Source organism: Rhincodon typus, chromosome 16, assembly GCF_021869965.1.
Source record: "Rhincodon typus isolate 14 chromosome 16, sRhiTyp1.1, whole genome shotgun sequence".
In the NCBI taxonomy this organism is placed as follows: Eukaryota; Metazoa; Chordata; class Chondrichthyes; order Orectolobiformes; family Rhincodontidae; genus Rhincodon; species Rhincodon typus.
Genome location: NC_063347.1, coordinates 24,895,260 through 24,912,538, shown reverse-complemented (window position 1 = coordinate 24,912,538; position 17,279 = coordinate 24,895,260). Strand labels below are relative to the sequence as shown.

The 17,279-nt window shown below is 41.8% G+C and overlaps 1 long non-coding RNA gene across 1 annotated transcript in view; it reads right to left on the bottom strand.

Annotated features, from left to right (window-relative positions):
• The window catches only part of LOC109923248, a 114,134-nt gene that overhangs the window by 90,442 nt on the left and 6,413 nt on the right, over window positions 1-17,279 (bottom strand). The gene's annotated exons all lie outside the window — the stretch shown is intronic.

Sequence of the window (17,279 nt, the reverse complement as noted above, 5' to 3'; positions counted from 1 at the left end):
AGTTTTTCCATTTATCTCTTTTACCTTTTTGCTTTTATTGTTTTCTCTTTCCCTTCTTGTGCTTGATCAGTCAGTCACTTTCACAGTCTTATGACCTCCCTCTGCAACTGTCTTGGGCTCCGCTTTATTTTTTATGGAGTTCCAATTGGAGTTCTATCCTTCACACTTCAGATCCACGATCCACCATAGAACAGGGATGTCCTAGATATTCAAAGCTCCTGAAACTCCTTATCACTGCTTCCTGAGATGCATAATCAGGGCTACGGTGCTGCCACATGAACACTTCTCACTTCAACTCTACTGACGCACTGTCATAAAGCTGTCCTGCTGTGCAGATTCATTTCCTCCTTTGCCTGTTCAAACTTTTTAACCAAAAAAAACTTCTTTCCCTTTCCGGTGCTACTGAGCATGCCCCACTCTCATTTTCAAGTGTTATACTCTCCGGATTACTGCCCGAGCTATGTGCAAATTGGCATAGGGACACGAGAATAAGGGAAGTAAACACGTAGCTAAAAGAGTGGTGTGGGAAAGAGGCGTTCCTTTTGATGGAGCACTGGCAACAGTATTGGAACAGGAGGGATCTTTACCGCTGGGACGGTATCCACCTGACCTGAGCTGGGACCAATGTTCTAGTGAAAAGGGTAAATAGGCTGGTCAACAGGACGTTAAACTAGAAAGTGTGGAGGGGGGGACGGAGAATGGAGGGGTAAAACATCCCCCAGTGGGGAACAAAGCAGCAGGTTAACATCTGTAGGGGTGGATTGAACTGTGTGGAAAAATAATTTAAAAATAAGGTAAATGAGCTTGTGGCTCAGATTGAAATTGGCAGATATGACGTGGTGGGCCTCATGGCTGCAAGGGGTCAGGATTGGGAATGGAATATTCAATGAACTGGGAAAATCAGGTTGGTAATGGATTGTAAGATAAGGAATTTGTGGAATGCTTACAAGATGGCTTTTTGGAGCAGCTTGTGGTGGAGCCCACTAGGGAACAGGCAATACTGGATTTAGTGTTGTGCAATGAGGCAGACTTGATAAGGGAGCTTAAGGTGAAGGAACCCTTAGGAGGCAGTGATCACAATATGATTGAATTTACTCTGCAATTTGAGAGAGAAAAGATAGAATCAGAGGTAATGGTATTACAGCTGAATAAAGGCAACTACAGAGGCATGAGGGAAGAGCTGGGCAGAATTGACTGGGAGAGAAGCCTAGCAGGAAAGACCGTGGAACAGCAATGGCAGGAATTTCTAGGAGTAATTCAGGAGACACAGCAAAAATTCATCCCTAGGAAAAAGAAGCATGGTACAGGGAGGATGAGGCAACCATGGCTGACTAAGGAAGTCAGGGATAGCATAAAAGCAAAACAGAAAGCATATAATGTAGCGAAGGGCAGTGGGAAACCAGAGGACTGGGAAGCTTACAAAGACCAACAGGGGGCAACAAAAAAGAAATAAGGAGGGAGAAGATTGAATATGAGGGCAAGCTAGCCAGTAATAAAAAGGAGGACTGTAAGAGTTTCTTTAGATACATAAAGGACAAAAGAGAGGCAAAAGTTGACATTGGACCGCTGGAAAATGACCCTGGAGAGATAGTAGTGGGGAACAGGGAAATGGCTGAGGAACTGAATAATTACTTTGCATCAGTCTTCACAGTGGAAGACATGAGTAATATCCCCAAAAGTTCGAGAGTCAGGGGACAGAGCTGAGTATAGTGGCCATCACCAAGGAGAAGGTGCTAGAAAAACTGAATGGCCTGAAGGTGGACAAACCACCTGGACCACACCCCAGAATTCTTCATCACAGCTTCATCAAAGGGAGGTCATGCCTGACAAATCTGTTAGAATTCTTTGAGGAAATAACAAGCAGGTTATACCAAGGAGAGCCAATGGATGTTATCTACCGACTTTCAGAAGGCCTTTGAAAAGGTGCCACACAGGAGGCTGCTGAGTAAGATAAGGGCCCATGGTGTTAGAGGCAAGGTGCTAGCATGGATAGAAGATTGGCTGTCTGGCTGAAAGCAGAAAGTGGGGTTAAAAGGGTCTTTCTCAGGATGGCAGCTGGTGACAAGTGGTGTCCAACAAGGGTCAGTGTTGGGGACCACAACTTTTCACTTTATACACTAATGACCTAGCTGTTGGAACTGAGGGCATTCTGGCTAGGTTTGCAGATGATACAAAGATAGGTAGAGGGACAGGTAGTATTGAGGATGCAGGGAGGTTGCAGACGGATTTGGACAGGTTAGGACAGAGGGCAAAGAACTGGCAGATGGATTACAATATGGGAAAGTGTGAGGTCATGCATTTTGGTAAGAAGAGAAGCATGGACTATTTTCTAAGTGGGGAGAAAATTCACAAGTCTGAAGTGCAAAGAGACTTGGGAGTTCTAGTCCAGGATTCTCTCAAGGTAAACTTGCAGGTTGAGTTGGAAGGCAAATGCAACTTTTGGCATTTATTTTGAGAGGACTTGAATATAAAAGCAGGGATGTACTCCTGAAGCTTTATTGGCTCTGGTCAGGTCACATTTAGAGTATTGTGCGCAGTTTTAGGTCCCATATCTGAGGAAAGATGCACTGGCCCTGGAGCGGGCTCAGGGGAGGTTCACAAGAATGGTCCCAGGAATGAAAAGCTTAACATCGAGGAAAGTTTGAGGACTTTGGGTCTATACTCAGATGGAGTTTAAAAGGATGAGGGGGGATCTAATTGAAACTTACAGAATACTGAATGGCCTGGACAGAGTGGATGTTGGGAAGATGTTTCCATTGGTAGGAGAGACTAGGACCCAACAGCACACCCTTAGAGTAAAGGGAAGACCTTTTAGAACAGAATAAGGAGAAATTTCTTCAGCCAGAGAGTGGTGAATCTATGGAATTCACTGCCACAGAAGGGTGTGAAGGCCATGTCATTCCGTATACTTAAGACGGAGATAGATAGGTTCTTGATTGTCAAGGGGATCAAAGGTTCTGGGGAGAGAACAGGAGAATGAGGTTGAGAAACTTATCAGCCATGATTGAATGGCGGAGCAGACTCGATGGGCTGAATGGCCTAACTTTTGCTCCTATGTCTTATGGTCTTTCACCAACTCAAAAGCAATTACATTTCTAATTTATCCCAGTTCTGATGAAAGGTTATAGTCTGAAATTTATTATCCCTACATGATATAGGCTTGTTCTTGGATTTGGCATAACAGGAATATACATCACGTAATTGCAAGGGAATGTTGGGGAATCAAATCATCTTAGTCAGGCTTGGCATGTTTCTCATTGGCAGAATGCGACAGAGAAACAAAATATGAAAGGAAGAACTGCATTTAAAATGGAAAATTTTGATGCCAACCATACTGTCTTATTGTGAATCATAAGATTTCCTTTGCTACAAGTTTGCTTTCCAGTGTTTACTTGGAGTCCATCAATGGACTGTGTAGTTTCACCTTTGCATTTCATCCTTTGTATGAATGATCACCATCAATCAGAGCACAACGGAATAATAAAACAAAGAACTGCTAATGCTGGAAATCTGAACCCTAGACAGAAATTGTTGGAGAAACTCAGCAGGTCTGACAACATCTGTGGAGAGAAAACATAGTTAATGTTTCAAGTCCAGTGAGACTTTTTCAGAACTGATAAAAGCTAGAGAAAGATGGTATCTATGCCGAAGAGAGAGGGTGAATTGGAATGGGTGGAAGGAGTGAGGTAATAGGCAAAGATGGAGTTGAGAGAGATAGAGAATGACAGGGAGACAAAGGGGTGGATGATTGTATGTTAGGGAGAAAGAACAGCTGATAATAGGGACAACGAACGTGTGAAAATGGGTTGATGGTGACTTGTGCTGAAAGCAGCCCATGTCACGTCAGGGCCTGGGGTGTGCGGGTGGCTAATGGACATAGAAAAAGGTGTTCAGGTTCTAAAATTATTGAACTGGATATTGAGTCCTGACAGCTGCAGGGTTGTTCGGTGGAAAATGAGATGCTGTTCTTCCGGTTTAGGCTGAACCTTGCTGGAGCACTGCAGCAGATCCAAGACAGAAATGTTGGCCAGGGAACATGGTGGTGTGTTGAACTGGCAGGCAACAGGAAGCTTGAGGGCATTCCTAGCGACGGAACTTAGGTGTTCCCCAAAGCAATCACCCAGTCTGCATTTCATCTCCCCAGGGTAGCAGAGACCACATTGTGATTGCAAATACAGTAGACTAGATTGAGTGAAGTGCAGATAAATTGCTGCTTCACCTAGGTGGTGTGTCTGGGGCCTTGGATAGCGAGAAGGGAGGAGGTAACTGCGCAAGCGTTGCACCAGAGTACAATGGCATTGTGTTAAAATTAATTTTATGTGTATCCAGTTGTAGCAGTCAGAGCACACTCAGTTCAAGAGTGGCTAGGTAACAACATTTGATTTTATCCAGCAACAGACGAGGAGTTTATCGCAGAGTTTTCAATTGGTCACTCGATAGTTCAGAGGTCAATGAACAGGAGTTCAAAGGAGACAGACAGTGAAAAATATCAGTAAGTATATGAGACAGAGTTCACTCCATATTAGGAGTGCTGACTTTTAGTTGGAAGGAAGGCAGCTGAAATCCATAGATTCTGTGTGAGTGAGGCTTTGTGAGGAGCTGATGGCAGAAAATGTCTCTGTTCAGTTAAAACTCAGGCCAAGTTATTGGCATTAGGAGACGGCTACTTGTTGCAGGGAAGGTTCTAGAAAAGTTAGGAAAAGTCCTAGAAGTTGTGGCGGCTGAGAAGAAGCCAGGTGTTACTGATAGGTCAGTACAGCCTAAAGTGGGCTAGAAAAGCCTGTAAATAATACTTGCTATACAACTGAGCAAAATTAGAGCTCGGGGAATAAAACGCAGAAAACATCTAGCTTAGCAAAGTTAGCTATCCACAGAAAACCTGGCATTATACCATTGAATAAATACTGGAGTGAAGTTTTCGGAGTTCAGGGCAGGGTAGAGACCCAGGAAAGGATGGTGATCAACCAGAACGAGCAGTCACTGAGGCAGCACGTGACAGAACAGCTTGTGAAAGGAAGTTCCAAGGTTAGATTGGTAAAAGTGAAAAATTGTAATCTCATGTGTTGCTAAGTGAGATTTGATGACCCACAGTATCATTCATGTCTGGGGACTTAGTAAGAAATCAGTGGGATCTGCATTCATTACGTTTGCTATTTGATGTATGCTGTGGAGTGTTTGATCAGAGTATATTGCTCATATTTAACATGTTAATTCTGGATTTTAAAAATAAATCATACACATATTATAAATTGTATTACTAGCTTGCATAGTGAAATACTGTTGTTTGTTCAAAACCAGGGAATCTTGTGGCTTTATTTCCCTGTTTAATCACGTGGATCTCACGTTTGGTCTAATTTTTTAAAAAAACTAGACTCTGACTTTGACTTTGTGATCTTGTCTGGAATCATAACAACATAATGATATTGAAGTATGCTGATGATACAGTTTTTGCAGTTCTCACAAGGAATAACAATGTAAACATACGAATTCAATGGTCAAGTTCATTAAATGGTGTGATTACAATTCTCTTTTATTGACTGAAAACAAGAAAAATAATACTTACTATAGGAAACGGTCAGTTAATGATATTGTTTATGTGAGAATTTTTAATATTGCCTTTGAAGTAGTTACTCAATAGATGTATCTAGGCAACAAAATAGATGAAAAGCTGAATTTGAGGCATTAGTGAAGAATTTAAGAGCTAAAGGACAGTCACAATTATACTACTGCAGAAAATTAAAATCCATTCATTAAGATCCTACAATCCTGAAACTCTAATAGACAGCTGTAGGTGAAAGTGCTATCCTTTTTGGATGTCTTGTCCAATACAGTTGTCTTAGGAATGCAGACTCTACAGAGGTGTTTGAACCAAGCAGCAAGGGTATTTGTTGAACAGTTCTTTCTTGACAAAATCTGCTCTTGAAGAACATTGACAAAATTAGAGTGTCCTGAAAAATGAGAATCGCCCCTTGTCTTGGTGTTACTGTTGGATGCATTTAGAGAGAAAGCTACATTCGCTCAGATGCAGGACAAATGGCTCCCAAACTTACTTATGCCCTTCTTCATAAAATCTTTTGACTGGAGTTTGATTTTTGACAAGAATATTCACTCAGGCTGTGACTAACTGATGATTTTAATGCATTAAAATAAGTTTTTAATTCATATTTTAATTAAGATATATCACTGTGATAGGGTACTTTTCTTTCATTATTATGATTCATATGTATACAGTTTTTTTAGTGAATGTGCAATGCATCGGAAGGTATTTCCATAAGGAGAATAATTGACATTGAATTGAAATGAAACGTTGATACTGGAAGGGAAGGTTAAGGATAAACTAGATGAGGTATCTTTGTATGTAAGTAGTTGGAACCAGGGCAGGTCGATAGGATATGTTCTGAAGAAGGGTCACTGGAGCTGAAACATTAGCTCTGATTTCTCTCCACTGATGCTGCCAGACTTGGAGTTTTTGCAGTAATTTTTGTTTTTGTTTCTGATTTCCAGCATCCATTTGTTTACTAAAAAAGTGTTGCTTCTATTTGCTGAATTATTGTTGCTGTTCATATTTGGAGACACTTAAGGGCAAGAATGATGAAGCTGGACTAAAGGAAGGCAAGTTTTTCTTAATTTATTTGAGGGATGTGGATGTTGCATGCCAACCAGCATTTATTGCCTATCCCAAGGTGCCCTTGAGAAGGTGGTGGTGAGCTGTCTTCTTGAACCGCTGCAGTCCACCTGCTGTGGGTTGACCCACAATGCCAATTATGGGAGGGAATTCCAGCATTTTGACCCAGCGACGGTGAAAGAACAGCGATATATTTCCAAGTCAGGATGGTGAGTGACATGGAGGGGAACTTGGAGGTGGTGGTGTTCCCATATATCTGCTGCCTTTGTCCTTCTAGATGGAAGTTGTTGTGAGTTTGGAAGGTACTGTCTGAGGATCTTTGGTGAATTTCTGCAGTGCATCTTGTACATAGTATACACTGCTGCTACTGAGCATTGGTTGTGCAGTGAATGGATGTTTGTGGATGCAGTGCCAGTCAAGCAGGCTGCTTTGTCCTAGATGGTGTCAAGCTTCCAAAGTATTATTGGGGCTGCACTCATCCAGGCAAGCAGGAAGTATTCTATCACACCCCTGACTTGTGCCTTGTAGATGGTGGACAGGTTTTGAGGAGTGAGGAGGTGAGTTACTCTCTGCAGAATTCCTAGCTTCTGACCTGCACTTGTAGCCACTGTGTTTATGTGGTGAGTCTAGTGGAGTTTCTGGTCAATGATAACATCACTGAATTCTCCCACTATCAACATCCTGGGGGTTAACACTGTTGAATGCCAAGGGGTGGTGGTTAGATTGTCTCTTACTGGTGATGGTCATAGCCTGGCATTTGTGTGGTGCGAATGTCACTTGCCACTTGTCAGCCCAGCCTGGATATTGTCCAGATCTTGTTGCATTTGGACATGGACTGCTTCAGTATCTGAGGAGTCGCGAATAGTGCTGAACATTGTGCAATCATTGTCGAACATCCCCAATTCTGACCTTATGATGGAGGGAAGGTCATTAATGAAAGAGCTAAAGGTGGTTGGGCTGAGGACACCACCCCGAGGAATTCCTGCAATGATGACCTGGAGCTGAAATGACTGACCTCAATCACGACCATCTTCCTATGTGTCAGGTATAACTCCATCCACCGGAGAGTTTGCCCCCTGATACCCATTGATTCCATTTTACTAGAGCTACTTGATGCCACACTCGGTCGAATGCAGCCTTGTTATCAAGGGCTGTCACTCACACCTTACCTCTGGAATTTAGGTTTTTTGTCCATGTTTGAACCAAGGCTGTAATGAAATCAGGAGCTGAGTGGCCCTGTCAGAACCCAAACTGGGCGTCTCTGAGCAGGTTGTTGCTGTGCAGGTGCTGCTTGATAGCACTGTTGGTGACACTTTCCATCGCTTTACTGATGACTGAGAGTAGACTGATGAGGTGGTAGTTGGCCGAACTGAATTTGTCCTGCTTTTTATGTACAGGATATATTTGGGCAAGTTTCTGCATTGTTGGGTATATGCCAGTGTTGTAACTGTACTGGAACAGCTTGGCTAAGGTAGCGGCAAGTTCTGAAGCACAAGCCTTCAGTACTATTGCCGGTTTGTTGTCAGGGCATGTAGCCTTTGTAGTATCCAGTGTCTCCAACCGTTCCTTGATATCACGTGGAGTGAATCGAATTGGTTGAAGATTGATATCTGTGATGCTGGGGACCACTGGAGGAGGTCGGCATTTCTGGCTGAGAATGCTGCAAAAGCTTCATCTTATCTTTTGCACTGATGTGCTGGGCTCTTCCATCATTGACGATGGGGATATTTGTGGAGCCTCTTCCTCCAACAAGTTGTTCAATCATCCACCACCATTCTCGATTGGATGTGGCAGGACTGCAGAGCATAGATTTGATCTGTTGGTTGTGGGATCACTTAGCTCTGTTTATCACTTGTTGCTTATGCTGTCTGGCATGCAAGTAGTCCTGTTTGGTAGCTTCACAAGGTTGACACCTCATTTTCAGATATGCCTGGTACCGCTCCTGGCATGCACTCCTGCACTCTTCATTGAACCGGGGTTGATCCCCTGGCTTGATGGTAATGGTTGAGCAGGGGATATTCTGGGCCATGAGGTTACAGATTGTGCTGGAGTACAATTCTGCTGCTGTTGATGACCCACAATGCTCATGGATACCCAGACTTGAGTTGCTAGATCTGTTCGTATCTGTCGCATTTAGTACATGCCACACAACACGATGGAGGTTATTCTCACTGTGAGGTAGTCACTCTTACTGATACTGTCATGGACAGATGCAACTGTTGGTTCTTGTTGGTTCTCTCACCACCTGGCGCAGACTCAGTCTGACTGCTATGTCCTTTAGGACCCGACGAGCTCAAACAGTAGTACTGCTGCCGAGCGATTCTTGGTGGTGGACATTGAAATGCCCTACCCGGAGTACATTTTGTGCCCTTGCTATCCTCAGTGCTTCTTCCAAATGTTGTTCAACATTGAGGGGTACCAATTCAACAGTTGAGGGAGGACAGTATGAGGTAATCAGCAGGAGGTTTCCTTGCCCATGTTCAACTTGAAGCCATGACACTTCATAGGGTCCGGAGTCAATGTTGAAGACTCCCAGAACAACTCCCTCTCGAACTGAATACCACTGTGATGCCACCTCTGCTGGGTCTGTCCTGCCAGTGAGACAAGACATATCCAGGGATGGTGATGGTGGCATCTAGGACGTTGTCTGTAAGGTATGATTCCGTGAGTATGACTGTCAGACTGTTGCTTAAATAGTCTGTGAGACACCTCTCCCAATTTTGGCATTAGTCCCCAGATGTTAGTAAGGAGGGCTTTGCAGGGTCGACAGGGATGTTTCTGTTGTTGTCTTTTCCGGTGCCTAGGTTGATTCTAGTGATCCATCTGGCTTCATTTCTTTGAGACTTTGTAGCGATTGGTACAACTGAATGGCTTGCTCGGCCATTTCAGAGGGCAATTGAGAGTCAACCACTTGCTGTGGGTCTGGAGTTACGTGTAGGCCAGACTAGGTGAGGATGGCAGATTTCCTTCCCTGAAGGACATTAGTGAACCAGATGGGTTTTTCTGACAATCGACAATGATTTCATGGTGATTAGTAGATTCTTAATTCCAGATTTCTTTTTGTGGATGGTGAGAATGAGGAAAGTGGTTAAAAGGATTGTGCAGCTGAGTGGTGTATTGGGGATGGTAATGCTCAGATGAGGTACTGTTGGATGAGTTGCTCCCTCCACATTCAGATGATTATGTATATTGGAAGTTCATGCTGCTCCTGTTCTTCCTTGCCTTACTACAGCATTTCCTCTTTGTCCAACATTTTGTGTTACCCAGGAGGAGGAAATAGGAATGTATTAGTGCTAGGGACGTATAATTACAGGGATAGGTACTGTTCACTGTAGAAGTGAGCGTGACTTCTGAAGGTTGTGACAAGGTTGACAACATTTCCTTGCGCCTGGGGAGCAACTTGGAGTAGGGAGGAGGGATCCTGTTTTTGCTGTCCATGTTGGTACTAATGACATTTATAGGTCTAGAAAGGAGGTTCCATTGAGAGAATTTGAACAATTCAGAGCTATACTAAAAAGCTGAACCTCCAAGGTAATAATTTCTACCTGAACCACAGGGATAATTAAGTCAAGGAGTTAAATGTATAGCTCAAAGGTTGGTGTGGGAGGAATAGGTTTCAGTTTGCATAGCCCTGGCACCAGTGTAGAAGGGAGCTGTTCTTGTAGGACTTCAACTGTGCATGGACCAGAGTCCAAGTGATTCAAATAATCAGGGCCTTATAGAGAGGGCTTTAAGTGAAATAAACAGTTGGGAGAGAGTGGGGTTGGAGGGTAAGAGTGTTCAGGAGAATGGAAATGTAGGTTTATCAAGCAAAAGAATATGGCACCATTGCAGGACATCTACTTGTGTAATGATACACAGAGGGAACTGGAAGGGACAGAGAGTACAAACATAGAAATGTAGCAGCAAATTGGGTCAAAGAGCAAAATTAATGGCTCTTCAATGCATGTTGTATTCAGAACAATACAAATAAATTAATGGCACAAACAGATGTCAACGTGTGAAATCATATAGCCATTATGGAGACATGGTTACGAGGAGATCCAAGCTCAGAACCAAAATATTCAGCGGCTGTGAATTTTTGAAAGGAAAGGTAGGAAGGGACGGGTGATGGAGTTGCTTTGTTAGTATGAAATGGATTAAGTGTGTAGGAACAAATTATCCTGGATCAAAAGATGTAGAATCCGTATGAATGGTGATAAGAATTAATAACGGGAAGAAGACACTGGTGGGAATATACGATAGGCCTCTAACAGTAGCTTTTCATTAGGACAGGGAATAAACCAGGAAACAATGACAGCATGCAAAAAAGGCAGAACATTAATCATGGAGGACATTAATTTTCATGTGGAGAGATAGAAAAAATTCAGAGTGTATTCAAAACCGTTTGATCCACAACAGATAGTTGGAAAACTGAGATCAGGCTATTTTGGTTCTGGTGATGTATAATTAGGCAAATTTAATAAATGATGTCACAGCAAATGATCCTGTAAGGAATGGTAATCATAACATGGTAGAATTAAACATTCATTTTGAGAGTGAGAAACTTTAGTTGGGAACAACTGTGCTAAACTTAACTAAGGGTAATTATATTGGAGTTGACTAGAAAATTGGTTCAGCAGAAAAAATAATTGAGAAACAATGGCAGCTATTTAGGATAATCATTTATGACTCACAGCAAAGATATAGTCCAGTGAGGAAGAAGAATTCAAGGAGGGGAAAAAACATGAATGGTTAACTAAGGAAGTTAAGGATAATATCATATTGAAAGTGAAAACATATGATGTGGCAATGATTAGAATAAACAAGATGATTGGGAAAGTTATAAAAGCCAAAAGATGACCAATAATATATATAAAAAGGGAGAAAATAAACTTTGAGGGTAATCTAGTTAGTAATATAAAAATGAGCATTAGGACAGGGAGTAAATCAGGAAACAATGAGGGCATGTAAAAAAAATACGTGGATGAGCACTTGAAGTGTCTCAACCTTCAAGGCTACGGGCCAAGTGTTGGAAAATGAGATGAATGTAGATAAGTTGGTGCAGAGTTGATTGGCAGAAGGACCTCTTACATGCTGTGTGACTCTAAAGTAAATAAAGAGATAAGAAAGCCGTGTGAACATAGGCCCCTGAGAGAATAAGGCTGGGGAAATAATAATGGGGAACCAGGAATTGGCACAGGAGTTGAATAAATACTTTGCATGAATCTTCGTGGTAGACAGCATGAATACCATTTCAAAAATATTAACTAATCAACAGAAAGGGGAAGGAAGTAAAGACAATAACTATCACAAGAGAAAAAGTACAAGGGAAACCAATGGAGCTAAAGGCCAATAGGTCATCTAGACCTGATCGGTTGCATCCTTCGATTTTAGAAGAAGTAGCTAAAGAGATAGTGGATGCACTTGTAGTAATCTTCCAAGAGTCCTTAGATTCTGGAAATGTTGTAGACCATTGGAAAATACCAATGTAATGCCTTTATTCAAAAAGGATGGGAAACAAAGAACAGGGAACTGACTATAGGCCAGTTAGCATAGCATCTGGCATTGAGAAAATGTTAATATTGATTATAAAGGATGTAATAGCACAGCATTTAGAAATACATACTTTATCAAGAAGAGTCAGCATGGCTTCATGAAGAGAAATTTATTAAAACTTATTCAATTTATTACAATTCTTCAGCAGGTTACAAGCAGATAGATACAGGGGAACCCTGTAATATATTTGGATTTCCAAAAGGTGTTTGATGAGGTGCTGCATATATGGCTACTTAATAACAGAAAAGCACATGGTATTGGGGAAGATTATTGGAATGGATAGAGGTTTGGCTTATTAGGGGTGGGCTGGGTAGTTAAGTAAGCGAGTTTGGTAAGAAATCTCACCAAGCCTTGTAGCACGAAGCCCTCCAAAAAACTGAAAATGAAAGGTATAATCCCCACAATTCTACCAGGCTATCGAGCTGCTCAGTTGTTAGAGAGAGATAACTGGTGGGGGTTTAACAGGTACACAAACAGGTTAAGTGAGTGGGCACAAACTTGGCAGATGGAATATAATTTTGGAAAATGTTAATTATCTACTTTGGTAGGAAGAATAGAAGAGATGAGTGTTTATTAAGTGGAGGGAGATTGTAGCAAGTTGCATTTAGAAGGATTTAGGGTTCTTGTGTGTGAATCACAAAAAACTAGCATATAAATTCAGCAGGTAATAGGAAGGCAAAAGAACTGTTGACCTTTATTTCAAAGGAAATGGAGTATAAAAATAGGGAAGTATTGCTAAAACTATACAGGGCACTCATCAGACCACAGCTGGAAGACTGTTTATAGTTTTAGTTCCCTTATCTGAGGAAATACTAGCATTGGAGGCAATCCAGAGAAGGTTCACTACGTTGATCCTGAACATGGAGGGATTTTCTTATGAAGGGAAGTTGAGAAGGTTAGGCCTGTATTCATTGGAGTTTAGGAGTATGAGAGGAGATCTTATTGAAACGTACAAGATTCTTAGGGGGCTTGAAAGGGTGAATGAGGCAAAGTTGTTTTCCCTTGTGGGACAGTCTAGGATCAGAGGGCATAATCTCAGAATAAGGGATGATTTAAGAGCGATCAGGAGGAATTTTCTCTCTTGAAAGGTAGTGAATCTGTAGAATATTTTTAACACAGAGGGTTGTTGGGGCTAGATTATTAAGTAGCTTCAAGGCTGAGATAGAGAGATTTTTAATATAACAGAATCAAAGGTTTATGGGGAAAAGGCAGGAAAATGAAGCTGAGGAATATCAGATCAGCCTTGATCTCATTGAATGATGGAGCAGAACTGATGGGCCAAATGGCCTAGTTCTGCTCCTACGCGTTATAGTCTTATAACGTATTGGCAACAGCTGATTCCTCAGTGTAGCAAAATATACATCATGAGACTGGAAACAGCCAGGGGTGGATGATAGAGTTCCTCTAGTAAGGCTTTGGTGGTGGCCTGGCCTTCATGAGAAGGCCTGTTCTGCAGCTGCACTGAACTTTACTGGCAGGGTTCATGATCCATGTCTAGACAGAAGATCCCAGTCACTGAGTAATCAGCCTGTAACCTGATGACCTAAGTAGAACAAATACAGCACAGATGACTGGTGTAGGATGAATGAAGGATGACAACTGCCAGAAAACACAGATTTGCATGGTTTGCTGTCTGTGGTCAAAATCAAGCTGTCCATTCAGAGAGTGGAAACTCTTCCCATTGAGGAACAGGCAGAGCACTGACAGTGCAATTCAAGCTATTCTCCCTGGGACCCTAGAGAAATTTTTAATATGACAAAGCCTATTCCTGTTATGTATCTAAATTTGTAACCTTGCTAATGGAACACTATACGGAAAAGTGAAAGATGCCACAATTCACCTAATGGGCAAACTTATCAGATAGCACGTCAGTTGTTGGGGCAAACCATTTAACCCAGGAGTCATACCAACATTTTAGCATCATACAAACACAAAACAGTAACAGAAGTAGACCATATGTCTGCCAAGCCTGCTGCACCATTCATAGTGATCATGTCTGATCTCAGCTTCCAGATCCACTTTTGGACCCACACTTTGTGTTCCTTTCTTCCCTGTGCAAATTAGTACAAAAATAGGATGATAAGACAGATTAATGCGTTACTGGAAAAATGGTGCAGGAACAAGGGCTTTAGATACCTGGGACACTGGGACTGGGTACAAGCTCATGGTTTACACCTGAACAGAGCTGGGATGGAGTTTCTTGTGAGATAGTTTGCTTGTGTTATTGGGAGAGCTTTAAACCAACCAAGAGAAAAGTGCTAGTGTTCACAAAATACATGGACAAACAGATACCACTCGTAAGGGTGATAATATAATAGCTGAAGTTGGAGTAAGGGATAAAGTAATTCAATCTGAATCAAACTTGCTGTGCATGTTTGCTGTTGTGATTCCAGCTTATATTATTGCTGGACAAGTCAGATCCCAGACAGGGAGGTTTATTAACAGAAGAACAGAAGTTATAATAGAATAATCCAAATTATTTACTAATGCAGGTCGGATATTCATTATCTGTACATGTGAAAACCGAAGGTCTTTTGTAAGTGAACCTGAATGTAGACATAATGGAAAAAATACTAGGCTTGAACAAATGTAAAACCAATTTTTTCCCCCAAGGGGCCAAACTCAGCATTGTCAATGGGTCAGTTTGGGTCCTTTCAGGTTTGCTTCAACTTTGCTTTTAGGTCCATTCAGGTTTAAGTTATTTTCCAAAGGGCCCAAATGAACACAACCAGATCCAAACAGACAATTGGGCCCAAAAATCCAGAATATCCTTTATCTGAAAAACAGTTAGTTTGGAAGTTTTCAGATAAAGGATTTCTGACTTGTAATACAAATTCAATGATTTTAGAACATAAAATAGAAACCCATTAATCCCAAGACACCTTTATAATTTGAAAAGAAACAAATCAGTTTTTGTATTGTACTCAAAATACATCACTGCTACAGCATCCAAAACACTATTCATATAATACTCATACCAGAGTCCCTGTATCAAACAGGACAGATTTAAGTCACATGTGACTTCAATGTTTAGTCTGAAACTGTAGATAGCTTCTTCATGGAGCTGTAATACGTCTGAGCTTCGATGAGCTTTAAATAACCTCATTAGGGTTTTATCCCAACATTTCTGGTTTGGAACTAAGCCTTCACTCTAAAGTAACCTAGTTCACTATATATCCTAAACTGCTTGTGCATGATCTACATAGCCAAGCTATTCTAACAACTTCACAGGGAGCTCTGGCTGACATATAAAAATGGTAAGTGTCAGAGATACTGACACTCTGGTGCCTGACTCTATATGAGGCAGTACTATAGCAAAGGACTGTTCATGTGTAAATAAAGGGTGACTTAATGAAGGGATACCAGCATCCATAATGTTATTTCAGTGGCAACAACAGTGGATACACCTGTTGGAAGGTAAAGTGAGGGTGATCAAAGGTGCCCCAGCTCCCATGTCTGTCCAGCATCTTAGGTCATTTCTTGGGCTGGTAAATGTTTATGGTAAGTTCATACATAAGCTGACATCCATCCTGGTACCTTTGCTTCTACTCCTAAAAAAGCCGTGGAATGGTCTCTTAGACAAGCCCTAGCTTTCAACGAAGTAGAGAAACAGCTATCATCCTCTAAGGTGTTGGCACACTATGATCCCAAGAAAGATCTGGTATTGACACGCGATGTCTTCCCATATGGCATTAGGGTGATATTAGATCATAGGTGGCTAAATGGAGAGGAATGCCCAATAGCCTATGCATCCACAACTTTAGCTAATGCAAAGTGTAAATATACCCAGATAGAGAAAGGATTGGTCATATTTGGAGTGAGGAAATTCCACCAATATTTTTATGGACAAAAACTCGGGATAATCACGGACCATAAACCTGCACTTGATCTGCTTAAAGAGGACAAAGCTGTGGTGCTTATAGTTTCGAGCTGCATTCACTGGTGGCCTCTAACACTAAGCACTTATAATTATAAGTTAAAACAATGTCCGGGAGGTTGAGTAGAGAATGTGCATGCATTGAGCCACCTCCTATTAGCAGATGAATTATCAGATGAGATGGTACACCTAATGGAAAAGTCTGTAGTGATATTAAATTTTCGGGACAAGCTCCCAGTCACAGCTGAGAATATCAGATTTTGAACACAGAAAAATCCAAACTGAAATAACTTGTATTGATGGGGGAAACCAAAAGGCCATCACTACTAGAACTGAAACCTTTTTGGACCTGGAGAGACCAGCTTATAGTAGAGGATGGCATATCATTACAGGGACCAAGAGTGATTGTTCTAAGCAAAGATCCCCACCAAATACTGGCTGAACTCCACAAAGGTCATCCAGGGTTTTCCAAAATGAAGTTGTTTGTGAAATGTTTTATCTGTTGGCCAGGCTTGGGTGCAGACATAACCGCATTGTTAACAAGGACAAACATTCCCGCCAGCAGCTTCCCCCACATCAATGGGAATGGCTGGGTTGGAGTTGGTTGCACAAACTATACAAAATGTTTCATGGGTTCAATGTTCTTACTTATTGTAATGTCCACTCAAAGTGTTGAATGTACACAGGGTCCATTCATCAAACAGTGGGAAGAGGTAGAAAAACTGCATGCATCTCTTGCAAAACACTAAGTCCCAGAAGTGTTGGTCACAGATAATGGCCTATCATTTACCAGCAAGAGATCTAGATATTTCTTAAAGTCAAATGGGATTCGACATATTCAGACAGCTTCTTCATCCAATGGCCTGGTAGAAGTAGCAATCCAAACTTTGAAGGCCGGATTGAGGAAACAGCCTATGGCCTCATTAGATTCCAAGCTGTCATGGTTCTTGTTGGATAATAGCTCTATCCCACATGCAACTACAGGGATAGCTCCATCAGAGTTGCTAATGGGTAGAAGATTCTGCACCAGGTTAAGTCTGATCTTCCAGGACCTGGGGCAGCGGGAGGTGAAATGACTTCAGGAACTCCAAAGCTGGATCCAAGATTCTGCCAAGTAAGAGAGACAGTTTGATACAGAGGAAGAAGATTGGTGTAGGATAGAGAAATAGCTCTACATGGTTAGGAGGCATAGTTGATGCGAGGTCAGGACCAGTGACATATAAATACAGGTAAGTACGA